The following is a 9,674-nucleotide window of genomic DNA, read 5'->3' as shown; positions in this document are numbered from 1 at the left end:
CCACCTTGACATTCTTAAGAGCTTTTGAATAAGGGGACCTATGATTTCATCTTGTACTGGACCTCACAAATTATGTAGCTGGTCCTGTTTTGAGGATTCAGGGTAAGAAATGTGTGAGTAAAATAGCTCGCTGAGAACATCCACTGAAAGATGAACAGTCTTCACAGTGCATGACCCTCTTGGTAAGTCAGAGCCACTAATTCAAGGAAAGGAGCATGGCTCCTGAGGCATATGGGATTTTCGCTCTTTTCAGTCTCGGACAGCTAAGCCCTTTCATGAGTCATGAGATTGTTCCCGGCAATTCTCTCCCAGCACCTTTCCCACCCCCAGCCCCCTCTCACCAGGCACAAGCTGGAATTCCCCACCACCAGGGTCAATGTCGACGAGAGTCAAGAGACGCAATAGCATGTTAACATAGATAAAATTTTAAAATTAACTACTGTGGAGCTTAGATTTAAAATAGACAGGAGAGTTCCATTCCAGTGGGGAAAAGGGGATGGCTTGTGGTTTTCACTTAATACTAACGGGAGGGAAGAAAGGGTACCGAGCCCAGGAAAGAGGGAGTGCTTAGGGGTGCTTAGTGCAAAGAAGGGACTCTGCGGAAAGGTAGGGAAGGGACATAAAACCTTTTTGAAGACTTAGCAACCGATTTGTCTCAGCTCAGGAAGCCAAGAAATGGCTCCTGGTGCTGTCCTATCCTAGTCTTGGCAAGAGAAGTGAACAGGACAAGCCAGAGCAGCGGGTGTTCCAGCTGACCCCTGCTGGCTCTCCAAGGAAGTGTCCGTGCCCGTGGTGCTGGCAAGCCCTCAAAGGGTTTTTCCAGAGGGTGGATCACACAAAACAAGCAAGATTCCTGGAAGTGAGGAAAGCAGTAAGATGTGCTCAAGAACTCTTTCACACCTGTTTCACTTAACAGAGTAAGGACTTGGTGATCCACGTAGAAACATAAAGAGGAACAGAACAGCTCATGTTTTTAGACAGGGGCTAGAACGAGATCATAGGCAGTATCATGTTTTTGAGATCCTCAGGTACTGGCTAGAAGGCTGCTGCCTGCAGTCACGGAACAGAAAAACATGAAACTTTCAAGATGTTTGCTTTGCCTCTCAGTTTGCTTCTCTCCTCCCGCCCAGAGTGAAGGCAGTCATAAGAAGTTGGCAGACAAAAGGCCCTTTTTACAAAGTAGTTACCAATAAATTCTCTAGTCATCCCTCACAATATTAAATGTAGAATGAAAATTAGATTCCATTTTCATTCCATCCAAAGAAATTTATCTGGACAGAATCTTGTCAAAAACTGTTTAAAATTCCTTAAGATGGAACAAGAAAATTTATAGAAACTTATCTAGGACACAGGAATTCATTCTCATTTCCTTTCTAAAGTTTTCTATGAGGTTTTGCCTCCTTTAGGTCTAAAAAAGTTTCATAAATACAAACTGATACTGCCTCACTGCGAAACTTGAGGAAATAAAGGCATAAAGAGTTATGCTTCTAGATCAAGACCTGCTTTTAAATATATTGGGAAGAGTAACAAGTCTACAACTGTCAAAAATCCATTGTCCATCAATAGTATAAACATATGCTAGAAACTTTTGAACTTCCCTTCTTCACGAGCTGTAGTGATTGTAATTATCCCACCTGCATCCATCCCAATTCTTCTGGGATGTTCACCTAATACCTGATCAACCCACTTGAACATATTAGGTGTCTACCAGGTACTTAACAGAAGTATCATTGAGGTTCTTGGTCTTTCACATTCATACCACAGTGAGAACACAATTAAGAACAATATGGTACTACTTTGAGAATTCAAATAAGGAAAAAGGATAGGAGTTTAGTGGATGAAGACAGACTTGAATTTGTTCTTGAAGGACAGGGTAGATTCAGACGAGTAGGCCGGAAAAGAGGGAAAAAAAAAAAAGGAAAGAAATTAGTGGCAGGGAGAAAAGCGTTCAGATAAAGACCTACAGAGACAAGAACAGAGGAGAGAGATGTTCGTGGCCAACTAATACTATCAATATTAAACACAGCTTACATCAAGTTGAAACCAAACTATGCCTTCCTTCCAGTAAAAAAATAATAAAGGGAACATCTAAAAGAGCAAAGGAAGGTCTTGTGATAGGAGAGGCATCTTTTGTTAGACTGTTAGAAAGTCTCACTTTTCACACCCTTGTGAAATAGAAAGTTGGCAGGCCAGAAGCAAAATCCCCCTGAGTGAAAATGTGATGTGATTCAGGCCTTCTAGAGCAATAGTTAACCTTAGCCACCCATAAGTTTGTAAAACTCCCTATGTTGAGACCACAGCAAGAGGGATGACATCAGAATCTCTGCGGTGGGACCCAGGGGATCCCAAAGCCGATGACACATGAGTCCTGACCACATTGTTTGTGGCAACTTACCTCAGGCTCCTCAGGATAAGTAGATTGTGATAAAGTACAAACTCATTTCTTAATGATAGTGGCTCTCAAATTTTAGGGAGATACAGCTAGGCACTTGTCAAAACGTGGACCAGCAGGCCCCATCCCCCCCCAAAATGTTGATTCAGCAGATCTGACTGTGGTTTGGTAACATGCATTTTAAATAACCCCTCCCCCAGGTGATTCTGATCCAGGTGACTCTAGGACTGTATTTTCTCCTGCCCTATGAACTATCTCCCAAGCAAACCCATAAGCTTCAGATTTAGTTTTCTAAGATGTTGGCAGCTTTTGCCAGCCAGCTTTGGAAGAATGTCTGAGATGCTTCCACCTTGGTCATGATTGTCTTTCCCCAGAAGCATTCAACGTTCATACCAAAAAGGGAAAATTTGAGAGATGCTATTATAAACTGAGTATTTCCCCCCAAATTTCATATGTTGACATACTAATCCCCGAGGTGATAATATTTGGAAGTGGCTTCACTACCTTTGAGAGGTAATTAGGTTTAGATGAGGTCATGAGTCTGGGAGCCACATGACAACATTACTTACCTTATATGAAAAGGAAGAGAGCCCAGAGTGCTGCTTCTTTCTGCCACATGAGGACACAGCAAGAAGGCGGCCAACTGCCAGCCAAGAAGACAGCTCACAACCAAATCTGCCAGAACCTTGACCTTAGCCTTCCCAGCCCCCAGAACTGTGAGAAATAAATGTCTGTTATTTAAACCACCAGTCTGTGGTACTTTGTTATAGCAGCCCAAGCTAAGATGCCACAGTACAACACTGAAGAGTGTAGATCTGCTCTGAGAAGTAGCCTAAAAATACATCCCCACCTTTCCTTTTCCCAGAACCATCCATCTTACGTCCGGGGAAACAGACTCAGCTTGAGCACACAGGTTCTAGTTACAATATTAACCATCTAGGACCTCGGCTTGTTTCTTCACTAGAACTAAATCTGACCATTTTAAGATCTGGTTTGTAAATACAAAAGGCGGGGATCTTTGACTTTCACAGATGGAAGAGCAGAGTGCAGCAGCTGTAGCAGGGCTCTGGTTAACTGGAACCAGCTGTGATAGGTTTGGGCCGCTCAGGCAGGCCCCCCACGTAAGGCAATGAGCAAAGGATGCCTCCACCGACCAATTCAACAAAGCCTTCCTGAGCATTTGCCGCAGCCTGGGCTCCCAGCACTGAACAAAACTGGCCATGCTCTCCCTCCCTTTTGAAGGGAAAGATGGAAGGATAAGAGACACTGAGAATTGGGGAAAGAGAGATCTGGAGGAAGGAAGTGGCTATTTCGGACAGCTGGCCAGGTGAAGGGCTTCTGGGGAGACTGATATTTAAGCTAAGACCTGAATGTCAAGAAGGAGCCAAGCATGTAAAGATCCAGGGGAAGAACAGTAGATGCAAATCGCTGAGACTGAAAGCAGCTTGGCAGGTTTGAGGGACAAGGAAAGATGCCAGTGTGGCTGGAACAAGTGAACACGAGGGAGGAGGAACTGGAAAGGCCAACAGGATCCCGACGAGGCACGGCACCACCGTTGCTCTGGTGGTAGAGAACAGTCCTGCCATTAACACTCCCGGTGACAGATGATTGGTTTTGCGGGTGATTGCAGGCTCAGGCTTACACGCTGATACAACGAGTAACTTCCATCTGTCCGGAGAGGATTTCAAGCTTGGGAAGCCATGCCCTCCCTGACACCCTCCTCTCCTTGCTCAGGACGCCTGAAATTAGCTCAAAAAGGCAGAATCAATGCTCTGGCCTTGAAGGCGGACAATCCGGGTTTTCGTTTCACCTTTGCCACTTTTTAGCTGGCAAGTTATTTAAACAACCTGAGCCTCGTTTTCCACATCTGTAAAGTGGGGATAACAAACACCTTACTCATTAGGTTGTGGGCATTCTATGAGATAATGTATGTAAATCATTGAGTACAGCTGCTGACACATAATAGTGTTATTCCTATCCAAGAAGCTTCATTTCAGTTTCTCTAATTTAAGACATTGATACAAATCGAACAGAAAATCTCCCTGGAGTAGTCACACTGTAAGTTAGTATTAGTCATTTGCACTTTAGTGTGAATGAGTCTGCAATTCTTTCTCCAAAGCCCCAGAAAGTTGGATTTGAGTGGAGAGGTGGAGAGGTTTTTTTTGTGGGGGGGTTGGTGGGAGAGAACTTCTAGATTTCAGAGAAACCAAAGGAAAAGCAGAGAAGACTAGATGGGGGAGGAGTGCTATAGCCTCTGAAATCTTCACAGTGTTTCAATTCTCTAGAAGCTATTAATACAGGGAAAGAATCAAGCCTTTATTCTGCTTTTCCTGTACACACTGCATTTCAGGGTAACCAAACATTGATGAGAGAAGTTTCTCTGTATAAAAAGCATTCTAGGGGCACCTGGGTAGCTCAGTCAGGTAAGCATCCAACTCGATTTCAGCTCAGGTCATGATCTCAGGGTTGTGAGATCGAGCCCCTATATACTCAGTATGGAGCCTGCTTAAGATCTCTCTCTCTTGGGGCACCTGGGTGGCTCAGTCGTTAAGCATCTGCCTTTGGCTCAGGTCATGACCTCAGGGTCCTAGGATCGAGCCCCGCATCGAGCCCCGCATCGAGCCCCGCATCGGGCTCCCTGCTTGGCGGGAAGCCTGCTTCTCCCTCTCCTACTCCCCCCGCTTGTGTTCCGTCTCTCGCTGTCTCTCTCTGTGTGTCAAATAAATTTTAAAAAATCTTTAAAAAAAAAAATCTCTCCCTCTCCCCCACTCTAAAAAATAAAATAAAATTTTAAAAAGCATTCTAGCTAAGCTTTTAAGAAGCAATGATAGAGGGGCACCTGGGTGACTCAGTCACTTAACCTTCTGCGTTTGGCTCAGGGGATGATCCTGGCGTTCTGTGATCAAGCCCCATGTTGGGCTCCCTGTTCAGCAGAGAGTCGGCTTCTCCCTCTCCCTCTGCTCCTTCCCCCACCCCCCCACCCCCGCTTGTGCTCTCGCTCTTTTGCGCGCTCTCTCAAAATAAAATCTTTTAAAAATAAAAAAGCAATGATAAAATATTACCATTCGGCAACAAAATGAGCTAATAGATGGAGGTCATGATTGTCAAGGGTTGCTTACACCACAAAGCGAGAAAACCAAGCATTTTGCATCTCCTGATAGAAGTGTAGCACCACCACCTGTGAAGCATTTCAGCCTGAAACTCAAGCCTAAATCTTTAGATGGAACTACCGAGAACAGAGGAACATGCTCAATATCAAGAGGAAACAATCAGCAAAATCCAGACCATTAGGAAATCTCTTGGATAAATCACTCGGTTTCTTCAACAAATATATTGCAAGGAAAAATAAGAGTGTGAGGGGAAACCTGTAGATTAAAAAAAATATTTAAGAGGAACCCCGACCAATCACAAAATATGGACCTATCAAAAGAGCCTAACTCAATTATAAAATTAAAAGCTTATGATAAAGAGTGAAACTTGACTGGATATTTGATAATATTAAGGAATTACTACTAAATGTTTACATGTGATGATGTATTGTGGTTACTTTTTAAAGAGTCCTTATCCTTTAGAAATATACTGAAATACATATTTACATATATCTGTTTATAGAGATTTATATATATTTACATGTAAAAAATATATAATACCTTGGATTTGTTTCAAATTAATCTGATAGGGAGATGGGGGTGTTTTTAATAATAAGACATAAGAACTAAAAAATCAGAAATATCTTAAAACTTTATAGTTTTCCTTAAGATTAGTGCTTCCACACACACTTCACTGTTTACCAAGGGCTCCATGAGTTGGAGGCATTAAAAGACTTTGACATGAGGCATGATAATAACAATAATGATGAGTAACATTTTCTGATAACCTATATGTTGGACTAAAGCCAGCCCAGAAATATGCTCAGCCAGAAAGCTAGTGCAATCACACTGAAAAAGCCAGAGAGAGGAGTCACTCACCCTGAGTTCCTGGGATTACTGTCTCCCCCCCAGTTCACAGTGAGCTACTGAAGACAGGGAGCCAGGTTGTATTCACCTTCTTATTCCTGGTTTTAGCATGAAGTCTGGTACCCAGCAGCAGCCCAGATGAGGAGGGAGTGGGGAGGGAGGGATTCTGATATCTAGAGCAGGGAGAAGAAAGTGGAGGTCACTGTGCTTGCACTTGGCTGGAAGCAGTGAAAGGTACAAAGACTCCACTCAATCCACCTGAAGCCAAAATGATAACACAAGAAAACTAAAAGAGACAGTCAATAACCAGGGATGTAGTTCGTGACTTTAAACTGCGGTAGTCTCTCCTCTGCTCAGTGAGTCTGGAAACTAAAGCGCCTTGAAGGAAACCTCACCTTCACCCACAGGGGCCAGCAGAGAGCTGGTCCTAAGAGAAGCTGAAACCACATCCGCAAGGCCTCCACACTTCCTGCTGAGAACTTCCACACTTTGTATCAGTGTATAGCTCTCTCACTGGGCAAGAAATGTATAAGGAGCTTTTTGGAGAAAGGTTGGGAAGCAGGAAATTGGTCAGCAGTGTGGGAGGAATAAAAATTACTGGGACAAAGTGACAGAGGAAAAGGTATAGAGTGTGGAAAGTTTTTCATATAAACATCCTGATACATTTCGGCACTTACAACCTGCACTTATCCAAGCCTCATTTCCAGATCGTTCTGCAAATTTCCCCCTCTTAGTGTATGCACACAGCCACGTAGTACATTTCAAAGCCTGGTTCCCAGCGCCTCCACAACTCAGTAAAGTAAAATCACCTGAAAGCTTTTTTTTTTTTTTAAGATTTTATTTATTTATTTGACAGAGGGAGACACAGCGAGAGAGGGAACACAAGCAGGGGGAGTGGGAGAAGCAGGCTTCCTGCTGAGCAGGGAGCCCCATGCGGGACTCGACCCCAGGACCCTGGGACCATGACCTGAGCCGAAGGCAGATGCTTAACGACTGAGCCACCCAGGCGCCCACCTGAAAGCTTTTTAAGAGTCAGTGTAATCTCACTGTCATTCTCCTCCCTGGATTCCTTGATGGTTTTCTCCAACCAAGCCCATGAGCAGCAAAAAGAGCCTTTGATGAAACACCAAGATCTTGGGAAGAAATCAAAGCTGATTGGGCTAAACACAGAGGTGTTTAAGCCTAGATTTTCCTGCAGCTTGCTTCTAAGCCCTGCTTAACGCCCCAGGCTGACAGGCAGCTGGCTCTACTACTCAGGGAAGGTCTTGCTGGCCTTCCAAAGATCTTGAACAACACTGCTAAACACCATCTGCAGAGATGTACTTTCCCTGCCATGCAGGTGCACAGCCTCCGTCCCTTCTGATCACAATAGTGTTCGATGGGAACTTGAGGAAGAGACTCGCCCTCCCTGATTTTTCTCTTTCCTTTTGCCTTCATTGCATATCCCGCAGCCTGGCAGAGCCATAAGATCACCTCCTCCTCTTTCCGCACAACACACATAATTTTTAGGCTCTGTCTTTAAGAATTCACTGCTATCTCATGACAAAAGTCTCCCATGACCCTCTCCCAAAGTTGTTAGTCTTTATTGGAGACCAAAGTATATTGGTTTCAGGAAGACAACAAATCACAAAGGGCATTACCTGAAGATGGGCAGATGAATGAAAAACAGAAAAAGCCCCCAAGGAAGAGGGAAACCTCACAACTTCTAATTAAGATGCAGAACAGTATCTTCGCCTTCTAATTTTTTTTTTTAGTTTCAGGAAATAAGACAGGAGTCTCATGATTAGAGAGGGTGATGCCAGGACTTGGAAGGTCTGGGCATGTACATGGTAGCCAAAAGAGGACCTGCCCTTCCTGCCTTTTCTAGGAGGGAGAACCTGCTGCCCCAGATTGCCCCAAATTGCTGCCAGAGGCCCCAGGAGCCTGAGAAGTGACCAGCCCTGAACTCCATTGGCCCAGTGCAAGGGCCTAGGAATCAGACACCACCTGACAGAATCCCAACTCCAACACTTGGATGTGTGCCACATTTCTGAGTGTTACTATCCCAATCTGCAAAATGGGAATCCTATTCTAGAAAATCTAGAATAGAATGGGTGGTTGTGAGGATTAAATGAGATGATATAAAGCATCCAGTTCTGTGGCAGAATGCTCTCAAAAATCAGTAGCTTTTTTCCTTCCCTGCCTTGCTCACATTCTATTCTACTAGTCCCTCCTTTCCCAGTTATTCATTTGGCCCTACTCAACAGGAAAATCCTCGAGCTCCTCTGAGAGCTATGAGCTGAATTACAGGATGTTTTGTTTCCCAAACAGGGCAGATAGTCATGATATTCAAATATGAGTTTTTTCTGGATTCACATACTGAGCCCAGGATTTAAGAGACACCCAGTAATATATGCCCACTCTTTCACCAAGAGAAAAGTAATTATTCTTAAATGATCGTTGGTGGGATTTTTTAAAACTTTCATCATGTTTAAAATTGCAAATACATACATAGAATGCTATAAAGAACCTGTGTGAGCCCATCTCTAGCTGTAATGGTTATCAACAATTTAGCATTCTTGTTTGTTTTGTCACCCTTCTGCTTTTGTCTGTTTTGCTAGACATCTTATCATGCCACCACAAATACTTCAAGATCTATCACCAACAGATAAGACATTTTCCAACACAATCACAATACCAATTCCAGTTGTCTCAAAATGTCTTATTGTTATTGTTTGCTGGAATCAGGAATCCTCCACATTTGGCTGATATTCCTTAAGTGTGTTAGTCTAGAACACTTCCTGTGGTAGCCAGAAAGTCACACCACCAGAGCCCCTTCAGGGAGAAACAGTAGCCCAGCTGCAGAGGAGGAGGTCAATAACCTCCAACTCCAGCTCCTTGGAGACCAGAGTCAGCTGTCCAGAGCCATGTCCCTTGGATCACACCATTGTCCAAGCAGCCCACCTTCAGTGGCTAAGCAAGGCAGGGGTATATAGACCCAGCTTTGTGGTCTGACACAGAACACACAACTCTGATGGACAAGGTTTGCTCCAGAGTCCCACTGCATTGGCCAAGGCTTTGCCAGTCCTGCAGCTCAGTGGGTCCTTTCCCTCTGCTTCCTGGCTCCTTCCTTTCACAGGTGCTGATCTGATCCTTAGTCAATTAGTTTGCACCAAATTGTGTCTCCTCATCTGCTTCCAGATGATGTAATTTACAACAGTTCTCTTCCATTTATCATACCTTTTACTAGTTGGAAAACACTAGGACTGACCTTATATTTTATTTTATTATTTTTTTTTTTTGAGAGAGAGAGAGAGAGAGCACATGAGAAGGGGGAGGGTCAGAGG

This window comes from Leptonychotes weddellii, chromosome 4 (genome assembly GCF_054177405.1).
Source record: "Leptonychotes weddellii isolate Sample4059 chromosome 4, ASM5417740v2, whole genome shotgun sequence".
Taxonomy (NCBI): domain Eukaryota; kingdom Metazoa; phylum Chordata; class Mammalia; order Carnivora; family Phocidae; genus Leptonychotes; species Leptonychotes weddellii.
Note: the sequence above shows the minus strand (reverse complement) of the source record.